Source organism: Pinus tabuliformis, chromosome X, assembly GCF_031772625.1.
Source record: "Pinus tabuliformis cultivar Carrire ecotype Pingquan chromosome X, CPIR1, whole genome shotgun sequence".
In the NCBI taxonomy this organism is placed as follows: domain Eukaryota; kingdom Viridiplantae; phylum Streptophyta; class Pinopsida; order Pinales; family Pinaceae; genus Pinus; species Pinus tabuliformis.
The window spans coordinates 986,996,638-987,021,094 of record NC_142308.1 but is presented as its reverse complement, the minus strand read 5'-3'; positions in this window follow the sequence as shown (position 1 = coordinate 987,021,094).

Sequence of the window (24,457 nt, the reverse complement as noted above, 5' to 3'; positions counted from 1 at the left end):
GGACTTGTGCTCCCACGTATCATCGATTATATATTGGGAGACCACAATAGGCTATATCCTTTATCCATAGGAAGCTGTGTTTGTCGCCCTATCGATCGCAATGCACTGAACACAGCATTCAAGAAGATTGATTGTCGTACCGTAAAAAGTATTATGCAGTTTTGCGATGGTTTGGTAATCCCTCTGTCTAGATTTCTAGAGTAGTCTCTTTCGTTCCTTTTCAGACTCCTTAAAGGAAAAGTTCCATCTGAGCACTTGTCACTTCAAGCTCATTAAAAATCGAAGGTGACTAGAGTCATATTTTGTTTTTTTCTCGACTCTTGAAAATTGAAAAAACAAGTTGTGTCAAAGCGTCTAAAATTCATTTAATTCGGAATCATTTTCCCCTTTATTTTGAGTTGATCAAGTAATCCACAATCGTGGAAGAAATTCAATCGAAATCACTAGAAAATATTTTGGATAGACTAGATATGTCTGAACAACCGTCGGCATATAGGATTGTGTCATCTGACGTAGCAGCGACAGAGCCTCCTGCTACTACTCCAACAATGTTCACCGATATACCATCTATCCCTGCAAGTTATCAACAACAAGCCGGAGTCCAATCAGGGATTGTTTCGACGACATGGTCAGATCCTTTTTCTTCATCCGGATTATCATGTGGTATTTCTTATGTTGAAACTCAAAAAATTGATCCAATGTGTCTTCAAAGGCCAATCTACCCTTTAAGTACTTGATTCCCACCATATGGAGGGAAGTATGCCTTTTCATTGTTCCCTCCCGGAGAACAACCATATGGGAGTTTACGACAAAGTTCAGGTAAAACTGGAATTACATCCAGCGGTTGGGTACCAATACTGCCTCACCAACCAAGGGTTGTATATTCAATGCAACCAGTCCACCTTGTGTCGAATATTCCCACTATACCTGCTATGGTGACTGCATCGCAAGTACAAGCGCTACCTGTTGTATGTGAACCCCAAGTTTCTCAGGTTGCAATACAACAACCTCTTGTTTCAACTACTCAATCACAACCTTAGGTTAGTGCCTCCTTATCTGGAGCGACTCAAGCTCAAACAAGTACTATGACTCCTCATCTTGGTCAATCATCCAGTATTGGAAAACAGCAAATGGTCCAACAACCATGGCTGGTTCAATCTCAACAACCGCAATTCCAGCAATCATATCAAGGACCTGAGCAACAAGTCTTTGTATGTAATGGGAAACCTCATTTCCAAAGCAATTATCAACAACCATACTATAATGGTTATGCCCACCAACCTTACCAAAGTTACCAAAATCAAATGCATTATGCTGGTATGCAAAGACCAACTGCTCAAATAATTCCATCTTATCCTGGGTATGCTTCACCTAACCTAAATCAACAGTTTCCCTTTGTAGCAACTCTAGAATTACCAGATCTAAACCGGCTGACGAATGATCCAATTGCTTATGCCCCTTGGTGGCGACGATTTCGCATAAACTTCCATCAAATATTCCTAAATTTAATGGAAATCCGAGTGAAGACCCTCGAATCATGTGATGACCTTTCATCTGTTGTGTTCATCTAACACTCTAAATGATGATTCGATTAGGCTTTTCCTTTTTCAGCAAACGTTAACTGGTTCGGCAGCAAAATGGTATATCGAATTTCCTAGAGCTTCATTCGATAACTTCAGCACCCTAGCCACAACCTTTTTAACCCATTTTCAGTTACCAATAAGGGACAAAACAGGAACAGAGCTTCTTACCAATTTCAAATAGACAACGGCCACTCACATATCTGATCATATTCATGAGTGGCGACGTCGTCACAGAATGGTAAGAACATATGTTCCTGATCAGCTGCTAGCTGAATAGTTTATTAAGTCATTATTACCTTCTATCACAGAAGATGTGGCAAAGGGAGGAGTCGTCACTGAAGAGCAAGTTGTTGTTCGTGTAAAATATCTAGACTTGATCTATACTCAGTCTGGCACACTCTACGATAAAATACCTAATGCTCCTAAACTAGAATTTTTCATTCCTCCGCCTCCTAAATCAAACAAAGACTCTCATGTCAGTGATGGCGTGATAGGTACAACAAGCACGAAATCGAAAAATGCTACATCTAAGAAATCCCATAAGGTTTCTGATCAAAATGCAAATGAATAACTTCTCGCCTCAGAGGTAAATGCCGTGTCGACTGACAAGGGAAAACAACTGAAGAAACCAGGGGGAAAGAAGAAAAAGAAAGGGAAAAAAAAGAAGCAGGATGAGTCATCTCCTGAAAAACCTTCTGCAAACCCTTCTGGGCAAAGGAAACCCCCTGTGGGGTGTCGGATATGTGATGAGGACCATCAGATGAGAGATTTTCCACATAAAGCTGAAGTTAAGAAACTCTTTAAGAGTTCAAAAACCTCAGCGGTATTGACTGATCTGTTTCCAAACCCAGGAAACAAACTAGTTTCTAATCAAAGTGATTCCCGATCCCAAGTGCTTATGTTTTCCATTTGAAAATAGCAAAATGATGCTTTGATATCGACAAGGAATAAAGATTATGGGAATCCACAGCTATCGAACAACAAGGCTACTGATCAACTGAGTAATTTGACAACAACTTCAACCGAAGTTGTGCCACCCATCATTCCTGAGATAACGATAAAGCCGCCAAAGGGAGTAGTACACAAATCGACATTTAATCCTCATGCTAAAGTAGCACAGAATTATAATATAGTAGAGGACCTAGCCCAATCGTCGTCCGCTATGTCGACACTTGAGGTATCGCAAAATTGCCCCTCCCAAAAGCAGGCTCTATTATCAGTAATAGGTGGGATTGAGCCAATGGATTCCAATCTTGTATCCTTTAATCACAAAGGATATGACCCTCAGTTACCAGCTCAACTAGCTTTCCTTATTCAAGTGAAAGCCCTCAACAAAACTGTTCATTGAACAATTATTGATGAGGGGGCATCTACATGTATTATGTCGATGAGTTGCTGGAAAAAATTAGGCTCACCACCCTTGTCGCGATCATCAACGATGTTAAAAGAATTTGATGGATGATAATACACTCCATACAGGATTTAAGTAACTTTCAAGTTGAAATGGGGGGCAAAACAATAGAAATTGATGTTGAAGTAATTGACAGAAACCTCGATTACAACATCCTACTGGGAAGGCGCTGGATATATGCCATGGCCGCAGTTGTGTCGACCTACTTTAGGAATATTGTATTTCCATTCCAAGGAGGAATTACAATCATCGACCAACAAACATTTCTCCCCAACAGTTCACAAGTTATGGGAAGCATTCCAATGATCCATGGAAGCAATCATTTGCTTCAAAATATCAGAGTAGGCCTACTAAAAGACCCTGCCTTAATGGGTACTTTTGCCCTACCACCTCTGAGTAATCTGGCGGAAGTGGCCACAGTGGAAACCTGCATATGAAATCTTCTATATCTAATGGATTCGGAAGATTCCTAAACATTTTGTTAGCATGGATCATCGCCATTTTAGAAATATTGTAGCAATCAATTTTCTTGGCCTGGGGGGCAAACCCAAAACAATGCTCATCAAGTGTTTGGATAGATAGGTCTAAGGAATATGGTACCTCTTCAGATCCTTGGTTACATGTACATTCTACAGATGAAGGAATCATTCAATCAATAATGATAGGAGAGGCACCATGGGAAGATTACCACCATCACTCCCATCTTCCGGATTAGCACGAAGATTATTCCAGCAACCTTAATCATCCTTCAGTTTTTGATTTTCTATCAAATACTGTAAATACAGTGGATTTCGAGGATGGTTCTTATCTCGTGTCGACCTCGTTAAAAAATGAAACAAGGATTCATGAGGATAGTTCTTTTACTGTGTCAACCTCATTAAAAAATGAAACGACTCCCTTTCCAAATCGAGTCTTTGATTACGATCTCGTAAAATCAAAGTCGAGTCTTTCGAAGATCTCGAAGGTAAACCTTCATTCCAACCACCGAGATGAATGCAATGAAGCTTGTGGGTCCTGCACCTCGATTTGTGTTATTATGCTGGGGGCATGCAAACTTATCATGAGCAGTGTTACCACAGGGTTCAAGCTCATTAAAAAATAAACCTACCACGAGCAGTGTTACCGCAGGGTTAAAGCTCGTTAAAAGATAAACCCGCCTCGAGTAGTTTTAATGTGGAGTTCAAGCTCATTAAAAATTAAACATAAGCAGTGAGCAAATGTTTCCCCAAGAGTTTAAGCTCATTCATTAAAAAATGAACCAATTTCTGGTAAATAACCATTGTGAATGCATTATCATCAGCCTTTGAAGCCTTGGTCGTGTTCTCATCATCACCTCCACTCTGTATTGGCCGATCATTCACCTCCATTTGATTGTTTACCTTTTTTGAGGAACAACAACGAAGAGTGATCCTATTAGCCATCCTTGTGACACTGTCGTGATTGGAAAATTCCAAACCTTACCTGGAATCAGCTGCTACCCAAATCTATCACTTGTTCCTCGAAAAATGAGTCTCCTTTAAGCTCTTTTCATCTGACTTGTAAAATATGAAAAGATTTCCGAGTAATCGGAATCTCAAGCTTGTTAAATTGACAGGAAGTGCTATCCCTCCTTTAGATTTTAATCTTTTTGGACCTGAGGGATTATTACACAAAAAGATCGAGCGCTTGTTTTGTTCAGCTCGTTAAAATTACCGAAAATTCATCCCTTTTGTATTATTTTATACTTTTTCGGACTCAAGGGATTATATGACGAAAAAGGATTGTTGGATTTTTCTTTATGTCCCTTTCAGACTCTCTAAAATTGAAAAGGACCGACTTATCTTTGTCATTAAACTCATTAAAACCGAATAGCGACAAACTTGTCCATACAGACAAGAACGAGTTTCACTATCGCTAGGCTCGTTAAAACATAGCGATGGGTTTGCCCGAAGGGAAAATTATAGAACAAGCATATGTTATCCTCCTCAAGCTTGACAAAAATAAAGAGGTACTGGTCAGCAATGACTGGGGAAAAATTGGGAAGAAAACTTGAAGAAACTTTATTGCTAGCAAGTCGCTCTTGAACATGACACTTTCACTCTGCATCCGAATCAGGTTGGGTTGTTCCGTTAACCGGTCATATCACCATTGGTCCATCACACCATCCATATTTGGGGTTAACACTACCAATCCATCATGTCAGTGTCACCGATATGTTCAAGAGAAGTTACTCAGAGAATTCACCTGTGTCTCATCCACTGCAATACATTTATACTCCATTCTTTCATGACTGCCACCCTGAACCTTATATCATCAGATTGTTTTCACCTCCATTAAAATCATTTACTCCGTTCCATGTCATAGATGTGTGATTCATTAAGGCCCTCCTATGATGGATTGCTTCTTGTCAACATCAGCTCATTATCCAGGAAGTTGATCTAGGAACATCCCTTTCAGTACTTTGAAGCTTGCATGCCTCAATGGCAATTTTCTCACTTCCGGCGACAGGTTTACATCAATGGCCTTCGACCGAAAGATTTTATGTGGTTTTCGACACCAAGTCCCTTTTTCACACCACGTGAATTGTACTGTCGTATCTTGAGGGTCATCATCATTATTGGTGATTCCTCTTGCACCTGTTAACAGCTTACATCATTGGCTGGTAATCAGGCAATGTCTTTCCATGTTCGACTCCAGAACATCTCTCACATGGATCGACTTGTACTTTGAGTGAAGATTGAATGAGATTGAAGACCCCGGATCTAGTTTCATCCATCCGGGCTATGATATATATTCAGGAAAATAAATACATCAAATGTACATCATTGCCGCACAGATAATCATCCAATCTAAGGGATGATGGCTCTACTAGAATCATTAGTCTGCACTCAGACGATTGTCTGTCTTATGTACATGAAAATGAATTTATAAAGCTGAGCATGGGAATGCCCGCCTCAGCTAGATCATGAAAATATTATGAAGATAATGTATTTTATTGTATCTTATTACAGGTCGCCTTCCAGCTCGAAAAAAACTTCGGATCCTCATGATAAAGCATTTCACCTAACATCAAAAGATTAATGAGCTCATGCTTTAGGAGGCAACTATTATAGACATTTTTGGGCACTGCAACCCCAATCAAAAATGTCCATAAACCAAGGACTCCTAAGTCCCGAAAAGTGTTGTTCCATCCCCTAAAAGAACAAGGTCAGCTGATTACATCATCTCCCAGAAGTTCTCCATGAAAAACTACTCAGAACTAGTCAAAGCTAGACCATCTCACCTGCTCCATGGTCAAAGTGCGCTGCATCCCACCTAAATGCACACGGTAGGTGCGGTGCATACTGAAAATCCCTTCTATGGGTTGCGATGGGCGAGAGTGGACAAATGGCAGAGTCAATTTGCGAGGTGGAGTTTCATGGAATCTTCCAGAAACTTCTCATGTGACACTTGCCTCTCTACATGTTGGGTCCCTATAATACTAGTGATTACCCCATTACTATTATATTTATACCCCTTATTTATATTTTTGTGCCCCTATTACCCCCATATTGTTATTTATGTGCCCCATAGAATCCCTCTATTGTTATTTTTGTGGCTTTATATTATTATTGTTAGGTCGGCTGGATTATATTGTGACTCCTTAGACTCCTATATATAGAAAGGAGGTTTTGTCATTTGAATCATCAAAGAATTGTTCATTTATGTAATGTAAAGGAGGTTTCCCCCTCGAAGAGGCTGAATTCTAAGGCGTTGATCTATCTTTTCTATCTTTTCTTGAGCTGGTTTCATAACATTTGGTATCAGAGCTTTGGATTCTAGGGTTTCGCTGCTCCAAACAGGTCATCGTGGAATTTTCGCTATAAATTTTTTTCTGTGACGTTTCAGAAGTCGCAAAACAAAACCATTTGAGAAGAAATCGCGTTGAACCTTGGGTCCGAATTTCAGAGCTTTTTGCGTGATATTTTCGGAGATATGATCTGAGGAAGTTGGTCTTTTTGCAGACTCCTGAATTACATTCAAAACAGGTGACCTAGGGAAAATCGTCATAACTTTCTCTCTGGAAATCATATTGAAATTTCGTAAGAAGGTACAGAAAGAGGACGGACTTTAGTTTCTTTTATATCTTTTTCAGAACCAAATATCGAAAATTGTACACGTGGCACTTCATACAACTTCGCTCTTCTGGAAATGTCTATAATCAAGTCATCTTGGGAGATTGTGCATAACTCTTTCTTGGAGAATCCAATTTGGATCAGACTGGTGGCATTGGAAAGAGGACACAGAGAGCTACTACAGGTCACAAATTCAAAACTAGATGATTGGAAAGTACAGAGATACATCAGAGGCAATATCGAGCTCCTACAAAGTGAAAAAAGGTGTGTAGATTTTTTTAAATTTTTGTTTAAGCTTGGTTTGAAAATTTATTTTGAAGGAATTCAAAGGGCATAGTAGAGCATTATTATCGGTAACTGATGCCCCGAGGAAAGAAAATGCAAACACCTAGTAAGGAACCTGAAAGCTCTAGCATGACTCATGAAGAAGAGGAAGAAATGCTACATGATATATCAAAATTACAAGAACAAGTGCAACAAATGTCACGCTCACAAAAGTTAACAGATGCTAAGATAAATGGCGTGGAAGCTAAGATAAATGGCGTGGAAGCTAAGATGGACAATTTGAAGATGGATTTGAAAACAAATTTGAAGACAGGCATGGCAGATTTGAAGACAGATTTGAGAAATTTTCTACAAGAAATACTTACTAATGGTGAAAAGGTAGTAAAAGAAACTCATGATGAGAACAAAAGAAATGTTAATCATGATTCCATAGACACTAATGTTGGATCGAAGAATCACCATATTCCAAAAATCGATATGAGGAAGTTTGATGGCAAGGATCCCGCCACATGGATATTACAGATGGAGCAATTCTTCGATCTCAATAATGTGCAAAACACACAAAAGGTACGTATGGCAACTGTATATTTGGAACCAAATCAGTTTGTATGGTATCAATGGCTTTGTTCTCGTAAAAAATTTATCACTTGGGCAATTTTTACGGAAGAATTGATAGCACATTATGAGGATACAAAAAGCAACACTTTTTTTAGCCAATTGATAAGTCTCAAACAAAAGGGTTCAATAATGGAGCACATTGAGGAGTTCCAAAAATTGAACATAAGGGTAAAAGATATTCCAGAGGAGCATAGGATTGATGTGTTCATAGGGTCTTTAAAGGATAATATCCAACATGATGTTCGCCTTTGGGAACCTGATTCATTAGAGAAGGCATTCAGGTTAGCAAGAAAAATGGAAAGCAAAATTATGGCAACTAGGAAGCATACCACTCACAACTATAAAGACGGAAGTGTTGTTGCCCCTAGTCTTCCACAACCTACAAGGTTGACACCACAACAATTGGAAGAAAAAAGAGCAAAAGGGCTTTGTTACAATTGTGATAGCAAATACACAAAAGGTCATAAGTGTGCTGAGAAGAAATTATTCTACATAGATTGTGAAGAGGAAGAAGAAAAGGAGCAAGAAAGGTCAAAAGAAGAGGATATATTCCAGGAACAAAGCCTAGATGAAGAAAAATAAATCCGACCATATCTTGTAATGCATTGGCGGGAATTACCACTCCTCAAACCATCAAGATAGAAGGACAAATCAAGAAGAAAAAGGTAATAGTGTTGATTGATTCAGGAAGCACCCACAATTTTATTCATTGTAGGGTAGCAAAAGAATTGAATTGCTTCCTATATCCAGCACCAGAGTGTCAAGTGATGATTGCAAATGGAGGAACAATAAATTGCTCTGGAAAGTGCCATAATATCAAGCTATCCATGGGAGAATATGTATTGACTAGCCCAATGCTTTCCATTCCAATGGGAGGTGCTGATGTTGTACTAGGAGTCCAATGGCTACAATCCTTGGGTACAATAGCTTTTAATTTTCAAGAACTTTTCATCAAATTTTCTATGGAAGGAAAGGAAGTTGAATTAAGGGGTATTGCAGGGAAACCAGGAAAGATAATCAGCTCTAATGGCATGACAAAGCTTCTAAAAAAGGAGCAAAGAGGTGTAATTGCACAATTATGTTCGCTAGATGTTTCCACATTGGAATCATCTATTTCTCCAGATCTCCAAAAAGTCCTGGACAATCATTCCAAGGTATTTGAGACTCCCAAAGGTCTCCCACCTATGCGTGATCATGATCATGCTATTCATCTGATTCCAGGAAGTGTTCCTCCAAACATCAGGCCGTACAGATATCCCTATGTCCAAAAAAGTGAAATTGAACGTATGGTTGCAGAAATGCTAGAGGCTGGTATAATTCAACCAAGTCAAAGTTCTTTCTCAGCTCCAGTAGTATTGGTGCACAAGAAGGATGGATCATGGCGCATGTGTCCGGATTATAGGGAGCTCAACAAGCTCACTATTAAAGATAAGTTCCCCATTCCTGTCATTGATGAATTACTGGATGAATTGCATGGATCAATTTACTTCACCAAGTTGGATCTTCGTTCGGGATATCATCAAATCAGAATGAAGATTGAAGACATTCCAAAAACGGCATTTAGAACTCATGAGGGTCATTATGAATTTTTGGTCATGCCTTTTGGCCTTACCAATGCACCTTCAACATTTCAAGGTTTGATGAATTCAATTTTCAAACCATTCCTTAGAAAATTTGTGTTAGTATTTTTTGATGATATACTAATCTACAGCAAGTCTTGGAAGGATCATGTTGAACATGTTGACAGGGTGCTACAACTATTGGAGGAGAAACAATTATATGCAAAAAGATCCAAATGTTTCTTTGGAGTCCAGGAGGTGGAATATTTGGGTCATATTGTATCTCATGAAGGAGTTAAGGTAGACCCTAGCAAAATTAAAGCCATTAAGGAATGGAAAATCCCCACATCCATAAAGCATCTGCGAGGATTTCTTGGGTTGACAGGGTATTATCGCAAGTTTGTTAAGAATTATGGGAGAATAGCAGCACCTCTAACAACATTATTGAAGAAAGATTCATTTTCATGGACTCCGGAAGCAACAAAGGCCTTTGAACATCTTAAAGAGGCAATGTGCCAAGCACCGGTCTTAGCTACACCGGACTTCACAAAAACCTTTATTGTGGAATGTGATGCTTCAGGAAATGGAATTGGTGTTGTTCTAATGCAAGATGAAAGACCCATTGCTTTTGAAAGTCGTCCAATCAAGGGAAAGTTTTTAAGCAAAGCTATTTATGAGAAGGAAATGTTGGCAATACTCCATGCACTTAAGAAATGGCGACCCTACCTAATGGGAAGACACTTCAAGGTAAAAACGATCATGATAGCCTTAAATACTTTTTAGAACAAAGATTATCCTCTGAAGAGCAACAAAAGTGGGTCACAAAGATGTTGGGTTATGACTTTGAAATCATCTACAAAAAAGGGAAGCAAAATGTGGTGGCAGATGCACTCTCAAGAAAGGATGAGGATGTGGAAGCATTGTTGTGTGCCATTTCTATTATCCAACCAGATTGGATAAACGAAGCAAGGGAGGAATGGAAGAATGACGAAGAAGTGTGGGCACTTATTCGAAAGCTACAACAAGATTCCAGTACTTCTGATACATTTAGCTGGCAAAATGATTCGTTATGGTACAAAGATCGCTTATACCTCTGTAAGAATTCCCAGCTAAAACAAAAGATTCTTATGGAATTGCACACTTCTCCCTTAGGAGGGCACTCAGGATTTTTAAAAACTTACCACAGGGTTAAGAAGGAATTTTTTTGGGATGGCCTTAAATCAGATATTCAAAATTTTGTGGCGGAATATTTGGTTTTTATCCATTCCAAGCCAATGTTGGGAGGAGGTTTCAATGGATTTTATCATAGGTTTACCCAAGTCTGAGGGAAAGAGTGTCATCATGGTGGTAGTTGACAGACTTACCAAGTATGCACACTTTTGTGCATTATCACATCCATTTAAAGCCAGTACAGTTTCTACTGCATTTATGGAAACAATTCAAAAGCTACATGGAAACCCAAAGATTATTGTAAGTGACAGAGATCCCATTTTCACTGGAAATTTTTGGACAGAATTATTTTTTTGTCTTGGTACTCAGTTAGCTCATAGCTCATCTTATCATCCTCAATCTGATGGGCAAACTGAGATAGTAAACAAATGTTTGGAAGGATATCTTCGTTGCTTTGTATCTGATAAACAGACACAATGGGTCAAATGGTTGCCTCTGGCTGAATGGTGGTATAACACTTCCTTCCATACAACAACAAAAATGACCCCATTTATGGCACTTTATGGGTATCAACCACCATCCATCACATCATATTTAAGAGAAAATTCTAAGGTTCAGGCAGTGGAACATCACATCGAACATCAACAACAAGTCCTCCAACTCTTAAAGGATAACCTCGTGTTGGCACAAAATAGAATGAAACAACAGGCAGATCAACATCGCAGTGAAAGAAGTTTTGATGTAGGTGATTGGGTATTCCTACGGCTACAACCATATAAGCAAATGTCCCTAAAGCAAGCTAAGAAGGATAATAAATTATCACCAAAGTATTATGGTCCGTACAAGGTGTTGCAAAAGATTGGTACTATGGCATACAAATTGGAGCTTCCTGCAGCTTCTCGATTGCACCCAGTTTTCCATGTTTCATGTTTAAAGAAGGTTATAGGTGACAAGCTCCCAATTCAAACAATATTGCCAGAACTTGACGAGGAAGGAAAAATTATATTGGAACCGGAAGCAGTCACAGAAACAAGAACTCGACAGCTACGAAATCGATCAATTTCAGAGTATCTTATCAAGTGGAAGAACTTATCCATTGAAGATTCCACATGGGAGAATGAGAATTTTATGCAGAAGTATCCAGAATTACTCAAGCGTTGAGGACAACACTTTTTTGAAGGAGAGGGCATGTTGGGTCCCTATAATACTAGTGATTACCCCATTACTATTATAGTTATACCCCTTATTTATATTGTTGTGCCCCTATTACCCCCATATTGTTATTTCTGTGCCCCATAGAATCCCTCTATTGTTATTTTTGTGGCTTTATATTATTATTGTTAGGTCGGCTAGATTATATTGTGACTCCTTAAACTCCTATATATAGAAAGGAGGTTTTGTCATTTGAATCATCAAAGAATTGTTCATTTATGTAATGTAAAGGAGGTTTCCCCCTCGAAGAGGCTGAATTCTAAGGCGTTGATCTATCTTTTCTATCCTTTCTTGAGTTGGTTTCATAACACTACATTTGCCCAAGGATGAGTAAGAGATCATCAATCTCCAAGCGGAATCAAGAAATATCAGAGAGAGGACACTAATCAAATCTCAGAAGCTGACTCACCTCCCTACAATCATCTATATATGGATCCCTCATCCCAGAGATCTAGAGGCTGGAATTTTTTATCTTGTAAGGAAGTGTTGCTGGTTTCTTGGTGTAACATCCTAGTGTTGGGTGATCCAAGCTTTTAATGAGGTGAAGAAGGGATTTCTTCCTGAGAGGATGACGTTGGATCAGAACAATTGGTTGTAATCCTCTTTACTATTCTTGATATTAATAAAGCTATTGAATTCTTCCTCCACATTCTTGTATGACTGATGATATATGCATTTGTGTGGTCAATATATATTTGGTCCTATATTGTTTATGATATTAGATCTCTGTTCTTGGATAGTGTTATGCTTCTTTGATTCCACAGGTACTCTTTACAGCTGGGTAGACGAGGAAGCGAGTGGCAGAGATCTATCAGAAGGGATAGGAATCAAGCAAGGAACCAAGCGCAAGATTGAGGTTGGTCTCCTTTGCTCCCCTCTTATCTACTTCTCATAAAGGAAAATGAAAGTAGTTTTAGTTTGTTTGTTTCTAAGATAGCTACCAGTCTTAATGGGACTAGCAGCTCTACATAGACACTAGATTTCCTGATAACACAGAGGTGGTACAAAGCCAAGATGTTGGCGAGCTATGGCATAGGAGACTGGGCCACTTGCATCATGAGACCTTGAAGATCATGCAGCAAATTTCTACCAGCTTACCCAAGGGAAAATTAGAGCAAACAAGCACATGCAAAGGATGCACCCTGGGTAAGTATGCGAAAGCTTCCTTTCAAGATCAGGATAGTAGAGCTGGAGCAATCCTAGAGCAAGTTCACTCAGATGTATGTGGACCATTCCCTACAGCCTCCACTACTAAACAAAGGTACTATGTCATTTTCATTGATGATTTTTCTCATAGATGTTGGATCTACTTTATGCAGAAGAAGGATCAGACCTTATTGAGGTTTTGTGAGTTTAAAGCCTTGGAAAAGAAAGAATCTGGGAAGAAAGTAAAATCCTTGCGTAGCAACAATGGTGGAGAGTATATCTCCCAGCAATTTAAAGACTTCTGTGCAGCAGAAGGAATTAAAAGGGAACTGAAGGCACCCCATAACCCACAACATAATGGGGTGGTTGAAAGGAAGAACAGATCTATTGTGGGAGAAGCTTGAGCAATTTTGCATGACCAAGGCCTACCACTTCATCTACGGGTAGAGGCATGCAATACAGTAGTGTACCTTCAAAACATAATTCCTCATCATGTTTTGGGTATGAAGACACCTATGGAGGATTTTTCGGGGAAGTGACCAAATGTGAGTCACTTCCGCATCTTTGGATCACCAGTTTTTGTCATGTGATCAAAGATGCTCGAAAGAAGCTAGACTCAACAGTTGAGTTGGGGATACTTCTGGGGTACACAGATACACCCCACAACTATCGTGTGTTTCTGCCTACCAATCAAAGGACCATAGTGCACATGGATCTAAAGTTTGACTAGTAGAGAGCCATGCGAGTGTCACTTAAGAGGGAGCTCAAGTTGCATGGAGATGAGGAAATTTTAGTTCCAAAGGAGGAGGAGCCTCCTGATGATGTGGATCAGCCACATGCAGAGGATCCAGTAGTGGAGACCACCACTCCTAGAGAGTCTTCCAGAGACTGGTGGAAACGCGCACGAGAAGCTAACAGATTGATGCAAGATGCGAGAGAGAATGTGGGGCATGCATCCTCTCAGTGCAGATAGAGGAGATCTCCCGAGAGATACACTAGCTACATGGCCCTCATTGGGGAGTGTGTAGCGACCGAACTTTCTTCTTTTCAGGAGGTAGTGCAACAACCAATCTGGGTTGATGCATGGTAGAAGAGTATGATTCTATCATGTAGAATAGTGTGTGGGATGTTGTCCCTAGACCTACGAACAAGTTAGTGGTTAGTTCCTGATGGCTTTACAAGGTAAAGCAGGTAGTTGATGGCAGTGTTGAGAAACACAAGGCAAGGTTTGTTGGCCGAGGTTTCTCACAGGTTGAGGCGATCAACTACGATGAGACCTTTGCTCCTGTAGCAAGGTACTCATCTATCAAATCGATGCTAGCTCTATCAGCTCAGATAGGTTGGAAGATCCATCAGATGGATGCGAAGATGACATTCCTCAATGGGAAGATTGAGGAAGAGGTATACATTGAGTAGCCCGAAGGATTTGAGACCTTCGATTGTGAGTCGCATGTCTGCCGACTCAAGCGGGCACTGTATGGGCCAAAGCAAGCACCCTGTTCTTGGTATACCAGGATCGTCATCTATCTCACCGGGTTGGGCTTCACCAAGACTGAAGTAGATGTGAACCTTTACCACATCATGGTAGAAGGTAAGCCATTGATTATTGTACTGTATGTTGATGATCTGATTTTGACAGGTGATGATCAGCTGATCAAATCTTGTAAGGAGGACCTCGTAAGAGAGTTCGAGATGAAGGACTTAGGCCTAATGCACTACTTTCTAAGCATGGAAGTGTGGCAGAAAGATGTGGAAGTGTTTGTGTCTCAAGGCAAGTATGTCAATGAGATACTTAGGCGCTTTCACATGGAAAGGTGCAGGCCCATGCAGACTCATCTAGTTAGGAACTGGAGGAAGGAGGATGCTACTTTAGGTGAGGTAGTAGCTGCTACTGTTTATTGGCAGCTGGTGGGTTCACTTATATGTCTGGTGAACACACGACCCGACTTATGCTTTGCAGTGAACCAGCTGAGTCAAGCTATGGTTTAGCCTACCAAGCTATTTTGGAAGGTAGTGAAGCATGTGATGAGATATCTCAGAGGTACTACACAGTACGGATTATGGTATAGATGGACAAAGGGAGTGAAGCTGCAAGGCTTCACAGATGCAGATTGGGCAGGAAGTCCATCAGAATGAAAGAGCACTTCTAGAGGAATCTTCAACCTTGGTTCAGCTGTAGTTTCTTGGTATAGCAAGAAATAGAGATCAGTTGCACTTAGCTCAGCAGAGGCTGAATACATGGCTTCCAATTAGGCAGCATGCGAGGCCATTTGGATGTGGAAGATTCTAGTGGGATATTTTGGTTAGATGATGGAACCTACGGTGATATACTATGATAATCAGAGTTTCATAAAACTCTCTGAGAATCCAGTGTTTCATGACAGGTCCAAGCATATAGATATCCGTTACCATCATCTACGGGACTATGTGGTCAAGAGGATCATGATGTTGCAGTATGTTTTGACCGAGGAGCAAGATGCAGATATTTTGACTAAGGCATTGTCAAAATGCAAGTTCGAGTTCCACAGATACAAGATCGAGGTTACTGATAATCCCTTTCTTTTTGAGAGGGAGTATTGAGATTTGCAACAAGAAATGCTAAAAATAGCACTACGATAAATAGCAGTTTATCCATTGGAGATCTTAGCGACAATGGGTGAAAAGTGAAAGTGCTAAAAATATCTTTTCTAAAAATAGCATTTCAGGATCCCTTCTTATTTTAGTCAGTCCCTGGACTAAACATAGGAAGTAAAATCGAATTTGATATCAACAGCAGTTTTGAAATTAATTAATTAATTCATCTTGAGTTAATTAGTTAAGGAAAATAAAACTTGAAGTCTATGTGAGGACATGCAACAGTTTCTCCTTTGATTGAGGAATTTAACCTTCAGTTAAAGAGATAAGGTTGAGTTGTAACTAGTTGACTTAGTTTAACTTAGTCAAGTCTGGTTAGATTAATTTAACAGATTGTTAAATTAATGAGACTTCAGTTAGTTAATGCTTGCATGCTTGTAAGTACTGTAATTCAGATAACTGATGATTCACTCATGGATAACTCATGCATGTCGGTTCAGTCAGAGACCCAGTTGAGATCAGATGGAGGAACAATGTACTATCAGTTGCTAGGATACTCCTTGGTGAATATTCCTTGCATGCAGAAGGAATATTATTCCTTATGGATTACGCAATTGGACCTGAGGTTACAGTGAGTGTGATGAGGCCAATTCACACATGTGATATCATTGGACCCCAATCAAAACTGCGCAAGGAAATAGGATGCTTGGAGGGCTTGAGGAAGATATATTCTATGTCTATTGAGTCTATGAGTTGTATTGTTTGAGTGCAGAGAGATCAGGATAGCTTGAGAGCTAATTTTTTCTGTAACTTGAACAAGATTTCCACTTGTATGGTAATATAGAGTTGGGGTTTTAGGCTGGTTCTTTCCCCAATGATATATCTTTTGTGTTATGGTTTATTACTTCTCATTCTCAGTTATATCTATTCATGCTTGATGATGCTCATATCTGTTTAAGCTTCCACTATGTTTATGGTAGAAGTAGATCAAGTATTATTCTTTAGGACATTGCATATATCAGGTTGATCTACAGGTGAAAATTCTACATTTCCTAAGCAAGTTTGATTAAATTTAACTATGACATCAAAGGTTAGGACATTTAAAATTTGATTAGATTGTCAAATTGGGCAAGAAAAATACTATCATAGATTTACAAAACTTGTTTAAGATAGGGAATAATATTGAAAATCTTGTTAGATTGGAAAACAAGTACAAGTTCCATTCAATTCCAAGGAGAACTCAATGACTAAGACACTACAATTGGTACATATGGACTTGTATGGTCCTTCAAGAACTCAATCACCCTCAGGTAAATTATATTTCATGCTTATCATTGATGATTTTAGCAGAATGATGTGGGTAGCATTTTTAAGAGAAAAATTAGAGGCATTTGAAAAGTTCAAGAACTTTAAATCCATGGATGAGAATGAGACTTATTGTAAAATAAAGTGAATAATGTATGATAATGGTGGTGAGTTTAACAACAAAGGGTTGAATTATTTTTGCAAAGAACGGGGAATCAAAAGACAAATGACCATAGCATAAACATTACAATAGAATGGAGTAGCAGAGGGAGCCAACAAATATGTCTAGTAGTTGGCTAGAGCAATGATGGGAGAAATAAGTATACCACAAATATTTTGGGCTGAAGCAATTCACATAGTAGTTGTAATCTTAAAAAAAACACACTTAATCCCAAACAATGAGAAAAATCCCTATGAACTCTAGTTTGGAAAACATTCTACAGTCAATAATTTCTGAGTATTTGGAAGCAAGTGTTATATAAAGATGAACAATGAAAAGCCTGGTAAGTTCGATTGAAGGGATGATGAAGGTAATTTTCTTGGGTACTCTAAAAACAACAAGGGTTATAGATGCTACCATAAGAATACAAGAAAAATAATCAATCGAATTGGTGTTAAACTTAATGAGCACATTAATTTTGAAGACAATCAACCAATGAATATAAACTCCAATGATCTAGTCAATAACGATGAGAAGGTTTATGATTCATTTACAAATGAATACATTTAATAACCCATAATTTCAATATCTAACATCCTTGGAAGGTATGTGCAAAAACACCAACCAAAGGACCAAATTGTTGGTGACTTAAATACAAGTGTTCAGACAAGAAGAAGGCTGATAAATCCCCCTACTCAAGTGCATGTAGATTTGTTATCTATGATCGAACCAAAGGATTTTTATCAGGCCAACCAAGATGACAATAGGTTAAAGGCCATAAATGAAGAGCTTGATTGATCCGGATTTAAACAGGAACGCAACAAATTACAGAGATAACCATATACACAAAGATGCAGCAGAAATAATACTTCATTTCATTAATGGAAAATACTGAAATATGCTTACAGACAGAAATGGAAATAAACTAGCTAGGGGGATGGTAGCTTATCTCTGAGAAGAGATGTGATGGCTACATGTCTCTGAACTGTGTTACAATGAGGCTCGAAGGCCTATTTATTGTTGAGAAACAATGGAAAAACCCTTAACATTCCAAAACCTAACCCTAGGAGATGAAACGCCAAACTGTGGGCCCCGTTTGGGGGTAAGTTGGTACATCAACTTCCCGGGGTCGTAACTTTGGCATATGATCTTCATTTGACGCGTACAATAGCTCATTAGAAAGATCTATCCGAGCACTATCATTGTTGGAACGGGCAACACACCAGTCCACTCCATGGACTCGTGTTGCCCCCAGATTCCCCAAAAAACGTCGTTTAGGGCCTCAAAACGGCTCCGGAAGTTCAGGACCCGAAAAACTGCTAAAAATAGTAAGTTGTGCTACAATTAAGGAAACTGAAAATGCTGAGAAAGACAATGGTGGGGGTCTAGGTGGACTTGGCAAGTGGCCACCAATATCCACCTGGATCATTCCTCCCCCCTTAGGAAGCAATGGTCCCCATTGCGTTGAGCTCCTCCATGAGATGAGGAAACTTCTGCTGAACTTGTTCCCTGGTGAGCCACTTGCCCTGCTGAAGGAGTTGGCCCGCTTTGACAACTCGCTACAGTTGGATATTCTGTTGGCGAGTGTTCTTGATCTGTGTGTCCATGATCCGATCAGTTGCAGCTTGTTCCATGCAATCTGGATTTAATTCTGTGGGTTTGAGCTGTTCTGCAATGTCGGATGTGTCTAGCAATGGTGGAAAGTATGGCCGAAGGCGGTCCACATTGAATACTGGGTGCAGGCCAAGGAATGGGGGAATGCTGAGCTCAAATGCATTGTCTCCCATAGCCTTAGTAATGGTGTAAGGACCATATCGGAGTGGTCTCAATTTCCGATAGGCTCCAGTAAGGTGTTCCTTTTGCAAATGCAACCAGACTTTGTCGCCCACCTGAAACTTGTGTGGCACCCGATGTTGATCATGTCGCTGCTTGTACTTGGCATTTGATTTCTCAAGAATGTCATGGACCTGCTGGCGAATATGTTGGATGCGCTCAATGAAGCTGGTGGCCTTATCTGTTTCGGACTGGACATGAGCTGAATTCATGTGAGTAGCTGCAAGTGGCATGGCCACATCAATGGGGCATAGTGGCTGGAATCACAAACCCACCTGAAAAGGGCTATGGCCAGTGGAGTTGTGACGAGCTCGGTTGTAGCTGTGCTCAACGTAGGGGAGGCTCTCGTCCCATGTGCGTGGATGTTTTGAGTTATACATGCGCAGAATGTGCACAATCATCCTATTGACAACCTCTGTCTGGCCATCAGTTTGAGGATGGAAGGCTGTGGACTTCGTGAGTTTGGTGTCCAGCATTGACCAGAGACTGGACCAAAAGGTGCTGAGAAACCGACTGTCCCAATCTGAGATGATAGACTGTGGGATCCCAAAGTGCACCCACACTCGTTCAAAGAAGAGTTTAGCAGTGGCTTCTGCTGTGATATTCTTCTTGCAGGCCATCATAATGGCCATCTTTGAGAACCTGTCGACGACCACAAAAACACAGTCATTTCCATGCTTAGTGGAAGGAAGGCCTGACATGTAATCCATGGAGATGGATTCCCAAGGTCGACTAGGGGTAGGCAACGGGGTATAGAGGCCTTGCTTCTTAATAGTCGGTTTGGCAATGGCACAGGCAGTACATGATCGGATGTACTTCCCAACATCATGTCGAAGATTCGGCCAATAGAAATAGTTTTGCAGTACTGCCACTGTTTTCTTGACCCCGAAATGCCCAGCAGCCCGACTGTAGTGTGCTTCCCAAATCATCTTGGCACGCTCGCTTGAAGGAACACAAAGGTGACCGAGGTGGCATAATAGGGCATCTTGGAGGTGAAAATCTGCAACCTGCCGACCCTCCAAGAGTGTCTGGTATGTGTGGCCGAATTCTGGGTCGCTTTTGTAGAGAAGTGGCCAATCAGAAGTCTCGTGCCCGCAAGAGTTGAGCACGGTGGTTAGCGCCATGATCGGTGGTCGACTGAGGCAATCTACAACATTATTGGTGCTGCCCTTTTTATACTTGATATTCAAGTGAAACTGTTGCAGGTATGTAGACCACTTCTGATGGCGATCATTCTGCAATTTCCCTTGGGTCTGTATGAACTGCAGAGGTCGGTGGTCTGTGTGGATGACCGTTTCCTTCCCCAAAATGTAATGCTTCCATTGTCGGCAGGCCTGTACAATGGAATACATCTCTTTATCATAAGTGGGGTACTTCAGGACTGTGTCTGAAAGTGTTTCACTGTGATATGCCACTGGATGTCCATGTTGAGTAAGGATTGCCCCAATAGCATAGTCAGAGGCATCTGTCTCGACCTCAAATGGTTGTTGTAAATCTGGTAACGCGAGCACTGGTGTCGTGCAGAGGCGATCCTTCAACTCCCTGAATGCCTTTTGTTGAGATTCAGACCAAAAGAATTTTGCTTTCGCCCCGCCCTTGGTGACTTGACTCAAGGGCCAAGAAATATGAGAAAATCCCAACACAAACCTGCGGTAGAAGTTGGCAAGACCTAGAAAGCTGCGGAGCTCTGTTAGAGTGGTTGGAGAGGGCCAATCCCGAATGACTTGGACCTTGGCTGGATCGACATGCACCCCCTGTTCATCAATGATGTATCCCAGATACTGAACCTTGGTCATGCCAAAAGTGCATTTCTCCAAATTGGCACATAGCTTGTGTTGCCGCAGTGTTTGGAGAACCTGTCGGATGTGTTGGAGGTGCTCTTCCCAACTCTGGCTGAAGATCAGAATGTCATCCAAGTATACTACTACAAAGGAGTTGGTGAATGGCCGCAAGATGTCATCCATTAGCCTCATAAAGGTTGCAGGAGCATTCGTCAATCCGAAAGGCATGACCAACCATTCGAAGAGGCCCTCCTTGGATTTGAAGGCAGTCTTCCACACATCTGAGGGTTCAATTGGTACCTGGTGATATCCTGACTTCAGATCGATCTTGCTGAAATATTTCGCCCCCTTTAGTTGGTCTAGGAGGTCATCAATCCGCGGGATCGGGTACCTATTACGGACAGTGATCTTGTTCAGCGCCCGATAGTCAATACAGAGTCTCCACGTCCCATCCTTCTTCTGTACCAACACTATCGGGCTCCCACAGGGCGAAGAACTCGGACGGATGTGACCTTTCTGCAGGAGCTCCTGAATCTGCCTCTTGATTTCATTGTTCTCCAGAACGGAGCGCCAATAAATTGGTCCATTGGGTAGCGGCGCACCTGGGGTCAGATCGATGGAGTGCTTGACTTGACAGTGCAGAGGAACCCCTGCCGGGGAGGTGAAGATGTCTTCATACTCCTCCACAATCTTGTCCATCTGTAGCTGCCGTGCAGAGGGACCCCGTTTGGAGGTCGCGACCACTGTCTTCTTCTTCCCTTGAGGGCGTATCATTAGGAAAACAAATTTCCTGGTTTTGGAAATGATCTTACTGCATTGTTTTGCAGTAATCAAAGAGATGGCGGCAGGTGGTGCTACCTCTGGTATCCTGAACAACTTATTTCCCAATGTAATAATAACAGAACGGGGCCTTGATTCATACACAGCATGTTGCTTCCACAAGTATGGTTGTCCTAGTAATACGTCACAAACTTCAAGGGGAGCAATGTCACACAATACCTCATCCGTGAAGGGCTTGATGTTGTATGGAAGGCAACACTGCTGGCTCACGCGAAGATCTCGTCCTTGGTGAAGCCACCCAATGGTGTATGGTTGTGGATGTGCTGTGGTCGGTAAGCCCAACCGCTTCACGACCTCTGCCGAAATGAGGTTCTTTTGACTCCCACTATCAACAATGAACTGTATCGGGGAGCCCTTTACCCAAATCTGGGAGTGGAAGAGACGCTCCTCCTCCTCTGGATCTTCGGGTTCATTTTTCTGGATCTTTGCGGTAGCAACAGTGGCGCTGGGATCCGCATCAATGATCTGCTTCCCTTTTTCATACCCCTTATCGGGTTCTGACTCAGAGTCGGAACATGCATCTGATTCTGAAACCTTTAGCTCAGCCACCAGTGACTGCTTGGCCCGACACTCACTTGTGTTGTGAGTGGAGCTCTTATGGAACTCGCACCATTTTCCAGTGTCCTTTCTCGGCTTCGCGGCGTTGCTCTTTGCTTGCAGCTTCGGCTGGTTGTCTTGGGTTGTCCTGCCTTGGCTTTGTCCTTTGTTCTGTGGTTTAGGGGCACCTTTCCCCTGCTTTGGATTCGCAGATCCAAAGTCTCGCTTCTTTTGTTTAAACTTTTGCTCGACCTTGACGGCATACCGGTATGCTGCGCCGAGCGAGGGGATGTTTAGGAACTGTATTTCTTCCTGGATGTACTTGTGCAGGCAGCCACAGTATTTGAGTATCAAATGTTGCTCCGAATCCTTGATACCCAACTTTGTGCGAAGGGTATGGAAAAGATTGGTGAACTCCGGCACGTCTTGGTCCCTTCCCTGCCGCAGCGTGGTCCACTTTATGTATTCATCCTCATAGCTTCCGACAGGGTAGTACTGCTCCTTGATGGCATCCCGGAACGAATCCCAGGTGGGTGTGGCTGAAAATAGTGAGCCAGTACTTTCATCCTTCTGCTCGCAGTAGGTTTCCCACCAGTCCTTGACGTGGGGGGCTGCTTTGAGAAGAGCAAAAACAATCTTTTCCCGACTCGAAAATTCATGAACAGAAAAATAACCCTCTAGCAGATTTAACCATTTATCTACAGCATCGGCGTCTATCTGACCCTCGAATATGGGGATTTCAAAATTAACTTGTACCTTAAAGGGTGTGGCGTTTCCAGAGGAGCTGCTGGAAGCCGATGCGCCGCTTCTGGGTAGCCGCTGAAGGATCTGCGCAAAGCTGTCCATCATCGTGTTCCGTTGTCGCTCGAGTGCTTCTTCGAGCAAGATTTTGATGGGATCTCCTGCCTCCTCATCTTTCTTCTCGTCCGCCATGGGAGGCCGTCGGGATTTGCGAGGCTGGTCTTGCAAAGGTTCAACCAGTTCAAGCCCTAACTCCTTATATCCCGACCTTGTTGGGGACATGCAAAGAAAAACAGAGAAAAAGCAGACCGCTCTGATACCACTGATCCGGATTTAAACAGGAACGCAACAAATTACAGAGATAACCATATACACAAAGATGCAGCGGAAATAATACTTCATTTCATTAATGGAAAATACTGAAATATGCTTACAGACAGAAATGGAAATAAACTAGCTAGGGGGATGGTAGCTTATCTCTGAGAAGAGATGTGATGGCTACATGCCTCTGAACTGTGTTACAATGAGGCTCGAAGGCCTATTTATTGTTGAGAAATAATGGAAAAACCCTTAACATTCCAAAACCTAACCCTAGGAGATGAAACGCCAAACTGTGGGCCCCGTTTGGGGGTAAGTTGGTACATCAACTTCCCGGGGTCGTAACTTTGGCATATGATCTTCGTTTGACGCGTACAATAGCTCATTAGAAAGATCTATCTGAGCACTATCATTGTTGGAACGGGCAACACCAGTCCATTCCATGGACTCGTGTTGCCCTCGGATTCCCCAAAAAACGTCGTTTAGGGTCTCAAAACGGCTCCGGAAGTTCAGGACCCGAAAAACTACTAAAAATAGTAAGTTGTGCTACAATTAAGGAAACTGAAAATGCTGAGAAAGACAATGGTGGGGGTCTAGGTGGACTTGGCAGGTGGCCACCAATATCCACCTGGATCATTGATCAGATTGAGAAAAATCAAACTTGGTAGCTTGTTCGAAGACCAACAGATAAGAACATTATTGGCACAAAGTGGGACTTCATAAACAAATTGAATGAAAATAGTTAAGTGATTAGAAACAAATAAAATTAGTTTGCAAGAATTATGCACAAATTGAAGATTTGGATTTTGATGATACTTTCTCTCATGCTGCAAAATTAGAAGCAATTCACATGTTCTTGGATTTTTCTAGTTTCAAGAAATTTAAAATATATCAAATGGATGTCAAATCTTCCTTTTTAAATGGATAATTCCAAGAATAATTCTATATTGAGTATCCTAATGGTTTTCAATTGTCATATAAACCTTATTATGTTTGTAGACTAAAAAACAGGCTTGTATGTTCTTAACCAAGCCCTAAGGGCTTCGTACTCCAAGTTGGATAGTTATTTGCTGAAGTGCGGTTTTAAAAGAGGTGCAACTAGCAATAATTTGTATGTGAAATCCAATGATAGAAAACTATTAGTAATGGTTGTTTATGTTGATGATATTATTTTTCCAATTGATTTAGACATCTAAGTTTTCAGTTTTCAGTTGATATGAAGGTTGAATTTAAAATGTCTATGGTTGGAGAACTTTCTTATTTCCTTGATTTGCAGATTACACAATCTTC